Below are 7,954 nucleotides of genomic sequence, written 5' to 3'. Positions count from 1 at the left end.
GCTCTGCATTTAGATATCAAAGTATTTAGCGTTGGTGTCTAAAGCTCTGCATTTAGATATCAAAGTATTTAGCGTTGGTGTCTAAAGCTCTGCATTTAGATATCCAAGTATTTAGCGTTGGTGTCTAAAGCTCTGTATTTAGATATCAAAGTATTTAGCGTTCCTGTCTAAACCTCACCGACAGGACAAAATCATAATCAAAGCCTTAATGTTATTTATACAGAAAGCGAACTATGCAACCCAATGCCAGGGCTGTACACTGCGATGAGATGATCGCGAATTGCCCCTTTAATTGGCCGTTGCGATTGGTAAATATTATCTGGGGGCGGGCTTGCGAGTAGTGCTTTCAAGCCTTGCATTCGCATTTCACTCCTAAATTATCCAAGGCGTGTGATGACGCGATGACGTCACTCACGCGAGCTGAGCAGTGAGCACTCAGCAGGTATGATCAGCGGGAACAATCGACTGAGCACTCACTCTGATAGACTGGCTGACTGTCTGATTTAGCTATGAAGAAAAGTAAAGTTAGTATTGCTTCATATTTTCGACGCGTTCGACCTCCTATAGTGAGCCGAACTGAACTGAACTCAGACACACGGAGAGAGCTGCGGCGTCTGCTGCTCCTCCCGCACCCGTGGCTGTTGTAAACACTAGTCTCTAGTGCAGACCTGGGCATTGTACGGCCCGCGGGCCGGATACGCCCCGCGGGATGATTCTGGCCGGCCCGCGAAAGATTACATGATAATAAAAAAATATATATACAAAAATAAAAAAAAATATATTTTTTTTAATATTTTTTTTTTTTTAACTTTTTTCTTTTCATGTCAACGTTCACACGCACAATATACGCTTACCTAGGATTTGACTTGATTCAACAACAAAGCAGTCGGGGCAAGCCGAAAACGGTCGAAAGTGTGGTTATTTGAAGTTTGGATTTCTTTTTTCACAACTGTGGTAGGTAGATTAAATTTTTAGAGACTAAAGTACAGAAAAAAGGTACTGTTGGGTACCGGTATCGATTCACAGGTACCGGTACCGTATCGGTTCAAATGTGAATGGTATCCATCCCTACTGAACACACAACTGCAGGGCAAGGGCATTTTTGCTCATGAAATGCATAGCCATGTGAAAGCCTTCATGACAGAAAGTTGCAATTAATTTCAAGGCAACTAGGCAGCAACAATCTCAAACACATGAAAACCCTGAAAGAAGTCAAACCATCAGCTGATCACCGGCACAGGTACTCATCCATGTTGGGAGCACTGCATGGTGAATTTTCAAGGCGTTTTCAAGATTTCAAAAAGGTTGAGGATGAAATGCATCTGGTTTCCTCTCCCTTTACCTGCAGTGTTGATAGTGCACCCACTGATGTTCAGCTTGAACTCATTGACCTGCAGTCTGATTCACTACTGAAAGAGCACTTTAAGTCAGCATCACTGCTAGAGTTCTACTCTGCTCTCAAGGAGGAGAACTTTCCAAACATGAGGAGACATGCTCAGAAGATGTTGGTTCTCTTTGGATCCATATATGTGAACAGACATTCTCAGTCATGACGTTTACCAAGTCCAGGTACAGATCCTCTCTCACTGATGAACATCTGGCAGCTGTGCTTCGCATCTCCACCTCAGACATGCAACCTGACTTTGATGGACTTGTTAAAGCTCAACAGAGACTGGATTTCTCACACTGAATGAAAAAAAAAGAGCTGAAGAACACTAAAATGTGGAAATATAACAAGTGAAATGGGACACTTGATATTTTTTTTTCTTTTTTTTTCCACAGTTCTGAAAACATTAAATGTTTAATATAGGCATGTAAAGTAAAAAAGGCTACTGGGACACTTTTCTTTACACAGTTCAGTAACATGTCTTGTTTATTTTGGCTATAAGATGATGTGATGTCTTTAGAAAGCTAAGAAAATCCTTGTTTCAATAGTATATGAAACTCAAAATAATTACTTTATTTGTATAGCACTATTTCATACATGCCCTTTGTTATTAATGTTTCACATTTTGTTTATCATTTTGGAAATAAATTCTATTTGAATAAATGATATTTTTGAAAGCTAACCTCACCTTTTAATTGCCAAATAATAACATACACTCTTACCAGGGGTCAAAACAATGCCATTTACTGCTTTTTATATAGAAATAAAATGTATATTATGCATAATTGAGTTTGGAATTTTGGCCCGGCCCTCCAACATATTTTCAGTTGCTCATTCGGCCCCCCGGGAAAAATAATTGCCCACCCCTGCTCTAGTGGGACACTGGGACCTCGGTGAGCCTGCCAGCCGGCTAGCTACTGATATCAACAAATGTGCCAGCAAGTCTAGTAGTGCATGATAGCTCGCGTTAGCTTACTGTTCAAAACGAAACGTCCCATTAAACTAAATAGTTCAGATAGCTCCTGATATCAATGTCTTATAACTCTGAGTCGATGCGTATTCGAGCTGAGGGCACGCTGAATATAGTCAATAGGGTCCAGCTGCAGCGCCGGAGAATCCTGGCCGTAGCTGGAGGCTACAGTATAGGGTCCAGCTGCAACTCCGGAGAATCCTGGCCGTAGCTGGAGGCTACTCGAGTACACACAGACAGTGGAGCTGGTTGCATATAGCGAGCATTTTGACTTGTTCCGTGGTGGCGATGTCTCGCAGATAATACAACTACAAGTATGATTATATAATTAATTTTTTTTTTTTTTTAATCAAAAACAATCGATATAAATAATGGTAAAATTGTTATTTAAAAATTTGCCCCTAAAAAATATTTTTTGCCCCTTAATTTCTCATTAGGGGCAAGTGTGCCCCTAGTGAAAAAGCTTAGCGTACAGCCCTGCCCAATGCAGTCGTGACTCGTGGGTAATTTGAACACAAAGCAGAATTGTCAAAGAATGATCCAACACGTCCACTATGGTCTACACTACTAGGTCTACACTACTAGGTCTACACTACTAGGTCTACACTACTAGGTCTACACTACTAGGTCTACACTACTAGTTCTACACTACTATTTCCGGACTGATATCCAGAACTTTGCGAGGGCCTGTCCAGTGAACTTGACTTTCAGTAGCTCGTCACACGAAAGATCATTGAGCGCTTCCTGCTCAGACAGTGGCCTGCTGCGTAATGAACAGATCTTTGATCCAGTTGTCCAAATTGTCCGCGCTCTCTCTCCGAAATTGTTCAATGAGCCCTTCTAGTGGCTACAGATGATGGGCTTCAAATAATTTTTTGCAACATTCTGTTCCTACAAAAAGCCATCAAGCAGGAAATACCCCAAAATCTCAGCTGATTATTATATTATAATTATTATTATCCCGGAGTGCCACAAACAGAGTCTTTAATCCAGCTCATTATCAGCACATTTCTCTGCCAATGGGTTGTTTTTGTCTGCAAGGAAAATCCGCGCTTCTTCTCGGAGTTAAAAAAAGGCGATTTAATACCATGCCTCGAGATAGCCACCTCACTTCAGTGTGGTATAGTGCAGAGCCCATTTCATCGCGGCCAACCGGCACCGCTTCTGACAACAAACCTATCCATTGCGAGTCCAGGTTACACACAAAAGACCAGACCCCCCTCCCCCGATTATAAATGCGCAGGGTGTAGTGAGATGTGTATTGGAATACTGTGTGTCGGCCTCCGTTGATGAAGGGGTGAGACGTGGCAAATACACACAGCTGCCAGGTGATAAACTCAATCTGAGTTTTATTTTATTTTTTTGTCAATGCGTGAGAAAGAAAAAGTTACAGCCATTGACTATGAGAGCCACCTAGAAGTAACATATATGTCTGATTGATAAGAGAGAGACACCTAGAAGTAACAGAAAGGTCTGATAGATAAGAGAGAGACACCTAGACGTTTAAGTTTAAGTTTATTTGGATCCCCCAGGTCCTGGGGTCCATAACACGTAAAATACAGTTACATACTTTATACACTCACAACATTCACATGGCCTACAGACAATTAAAACAACAATAAATACTCCTTATCAAATTCATAATACAATACAACAATACATACTCCTAATCAATTCATAATACAATACAACAATAAGTGACAGATCTGATTGATAAGAGAGAGCCACCTAGAAGTAACAGAAAGGTCTGATTGATAAGAGAGAGACACCTAGAAGTAACAGAAAGGTCTGATTGATAAGAGAGAGACACCTAGAAGTAACAGAAAGGTCTGATTGATAAGAGAGAGACACCTAGAAGTAACAGAAAGGTCTGATTGATACAGTAATATATTGAAAATGTTGTGCTCATCCGATCCACGACTCAAAACCATGATGCGATCCAAACCGTGAGTTTTGTGATATTTTGCTCCTCTCGTGTGTGTGTGTGTGTGTGTGTGTTGTTTTTGTTGACACCAGCCACAGGGAGGTGCTGGTCATAGAAGTAGGCTGTACCTTTGATCTGTACATGGACCAGGCCTTCCGGGACAAGTATATCAAATACCAACCACTGCTCAGTGTGATGGCCGACCTTTGGTACAGGTGTAGATACAGTGTACTTGTGTTCGGAAGTCTTGGCCATGTATACAAATGCACCATGACCATTGCTGCAATGTCTAAAAGAAAAGCCAAACAAATTGCCAAAAATTGCTCTGTCTCAGCTATTATTGGCAGCTTAGTCGCGTGGAGAAGGAGGTGCTATGTGTACCCCTTAAGTGTTCAGTGCTGCTTGGGCCCCGATACATTTGATTCCCTGTTTATGTAATATAATTTGTGGAACCGAATAAAGTATTCAAATGTGTGTGGTAACTAACAGTAGTGTTTATGTCTTGTGTTGCAGTGTTCCCACTGTTCCAGTCAAAAGCCTCAACGGATCCAGTCCAGTACATCCTGCACTGGCAGGTGAGAGCACACACACACACACACACACACGCACGCACGCACGCACGCACGCACGCACACACACACACACACAAATGTCTATGTGTCTATTCATTCTGTTTAAACCAATGGGGTTTTTCTTCACAGTTGCAGATAAAGATTAGGCTTACACTAATATTATCGTATTATACTATTATAGTATATGACTCGTCATAAGATTAATCACTTTATTCAAATTGAGCATTTAGTTAGAGGATAAAAAAGAAAGCGTTATTTTTGTATATTTATTTTATTATTAAAAACAAAGGTTTGAACGTCCGTTCGAAAAGTCCTGACGGAGTTCGAAGCCCAAAAACAGGCTTCGGGGACACAGCTCTACTCTACTGTAGGTATAACAGGTGTTCTGATGAGCCTCGTCCCTACTCTACTGTAGGTATAACAGGTGTTCTGATGAGCCTTGTCCCTACTCTACTGTAGGTATAACAGGTGTTCTGATGAGCCTTGTCCCTACTCTACTGTAGGTATAACAGGTGTTCTGATGAGCCTTGTCCCTACTCTACTGTAGGTATAACAGGTGTTCTGATGAGCCTTGTCCCTACTCTACTGTAGGTATAACAGGTGTTCTGATGAGCCTTGTCCCTACTCTACTGTAGGTATAACAGGTGTTCTGATGAGCCTTGTCCCTACTCTACTGTAGGTATAACAGGTGTTCTGATGAGCCTTGTCCCTACTCTACTGTAGGTATAACAGGTGTTCTGATGAGCCTTGTCCCTACTCTACTGTAGGTATAACAGGTGTTCTGATGAGCCTTGTCCCTACTCTACTGTAGGTATAACAGGTGTTCTGATGAGCCTCGTCCCTACTCTACTGTAGGTATAACAGGTGTTCTGATGTAGGTATAGCAGCTAGAGCTGTTTCCCCCGAAGCCTGTTTTTTGGGATTCGAACTTCTTCAGGGTTTTTCTAACGGACAAAAAAAATATATTTTGTAATATATATTTTTTTAATATAAAATATCCTCAAACTTAATCCTCAATTTGAATAAAGTGATTAATCTGATTAAATGAGTCTTTAAAAAAAATGAAATCAACTTTCTTTAATCAGTTTCGTCAACATAAATAATCCAATCAGGGCGCACGGTTGGTACGATGGTGATGGTGACGTCTTGATGGAGCGCCGAGCGGATGCAGATCAGGCTACATCATCATTTATGATAAATGTTTTATTACCATTTTGATGACGAGTCATATACTATAATAGTATAATATTAGTGTAAGCCTAATCTTTATCTGCAACTGTGAAGAAATACCCCATTGGTTTAAACAGAATGAATAGACACATAAAAAATATATAAAAATAAAAATAAATGTTTAATAATAATTTTTTATTACAAATTCCAATGTCGATTTAGAATTCGAACGCCAACCTAATGAACGAACGTCCGAACGTTTGGGCTCAGCCCTAATAGCGGGTGTTCTGATGAGCCTTGTCTCCGCTGTACTGTAGGTATAACAGGGATTCTGATGAGTGCTGCCGCGCTGCCCGTCTGCCTGACCCGACCCCCTAAACTGGTTCTTCATCCTCCTACCGTCTGTAAGACTGACATCAAGCCTGTCCCTGGCCTGGGACACTGCTGCCGGAAGACCTCCAAGAAACACACCCGCAAAGGTACCACACTAGTACATACACAACTAGTGTACACAGCTGGTATACACAAAGTATATACAGCTAGTATACACAACTGTTATACTCAACTAGTATACACAGCTAGCATACACAGCTAGTATATACAACTAGTATATACAACTAGTATACACAGCTAGCATACACAGCTAGTGTACACATCTAGTACACAACTCGCATACACAGCTAGTGTACACATCTAGTACACAACTAGCATACACAGCTAGTGTACACAACTAGTACACAACTAGCATACACAGCTAGTGTACACAACTAGTACACAACTAGCATACACAGCTAGTGTATACATCTAGTACACAACTAGCATACACAGCTAGTGTACACAACTAGTACACAACTAGCATACACAGCTAGTGTACACATCTAGTACACAACTAGCATACACAGCTAGTGTACACAACTAGTACACAACTAGCATACACAGCTAGTGTACACAACTAGTACACAACTAGCATACACAGCTAGTGTACACAACTAGTACACAACTAGCATACACAGCTAGCATACACAACTAGTATACAACTAGTGTACATATCTAGTATACTCAACTAGTGTACATATCTAGTACACAACTAGTTATACACAGCTAGAATACACAACTGTTATACACAGCTAGTATAGGTAATACACACTTACACACAGCTAGTATAAATAACACAAACAGCTAGTATACAAAGCTGGTATAGGTCACACACTTACACACAGATAGTATAGACAGCTAGCATATGTAACACACACTTACACACAGCTAGGTAACAGACAGCTAGCATTATGTAACACACACTTACACACAGCTAGGTGACAGACAGCTAGCATATGTAACACACACTTAGACACAGCTAGGTAACAGACAGCTAGCATTATGTAACACACACTTATACACAGCTAGGTAACAGACAGCTAGCATATGTAACACACACACTTAGACACAGCTAGGTAACAGACAGCTAGAATATGTAACACACTTACACACAGCTAGGTAACAGACAGCTAGCATTATGTAACACACACTTACACACAGCTAGGTAACAGACAGCTAGCATATGTAACACACTTACACACAGCTAGGTAACAGACAGCTAGCATATGTAACACACACTTAGACACAGCTAGGTAACAGACAGCTAGCATATGTAACACACTTACACACAGCTAGGTAACAGACAGCTAGAATATGTAACACACTTACACACAGCTAGGTAACAGACAGCTAGCATTATGTAACACACACTTACACACAGCTAGGTAACAGACAGCTAGAATATGTAACACACACTTACACACAGCTAGGTAACAGACAGCTAGAATATGTAACACACTTACACACAGCTAGGTAACAGACAGCTAGCATTATGTAACACACACTTACACACAGCTAGGTAACAGACAGCTAGAATATGTAACACACACTTACAC

At 40.8% G+C, this 7,954-nt stretch overlaps 1 pseudogene across 1 annotated transcript in view; it reads left to right on the top strand.

Annotated features, from left to right (window-relative positions):
* Positions 1-6,513, top strand: part of LOC311232697 (E3 ubiquitin-protein ligase DTX4-like) — a 64,373-nt pseudogene extending 57,860 nt beyond the window's left edge. The window contains exons 5-6 of the transcript XR_014621084.1: positions 4,795-4,856; positions 6,341-6,513. The product of XR_014621084.1 is annotated as an E3 ubiquitin-protein ligase DTX4-like (transcript). The remainder of the gene's footprint in view (positions 1-4,794; positions 4,857-6,340) is intronic.
* Positions 6,514-7,954: the final 1,441 nt, after the last annotated feature.

Source organism: Notolepis coatsorum (genome assembly GCF_963971535.1).
Source record: "Notolepis coatsorum genome assembly, contig: SUPER_7_unloc_1, whole genome shotgun sequence".
In the NCBI taxonomy this organism is placed as follows: Eukaryota; Metazoa; Chordata; class Actinopteri; order Aulopiformes; family Paralepididae; genus Notolepis; species Notolepis coatsorum.
Note: the sequence above shows the minus strand (reverse complement) of the source record. Positions and strands in the feature narration are given on the sequence as shown.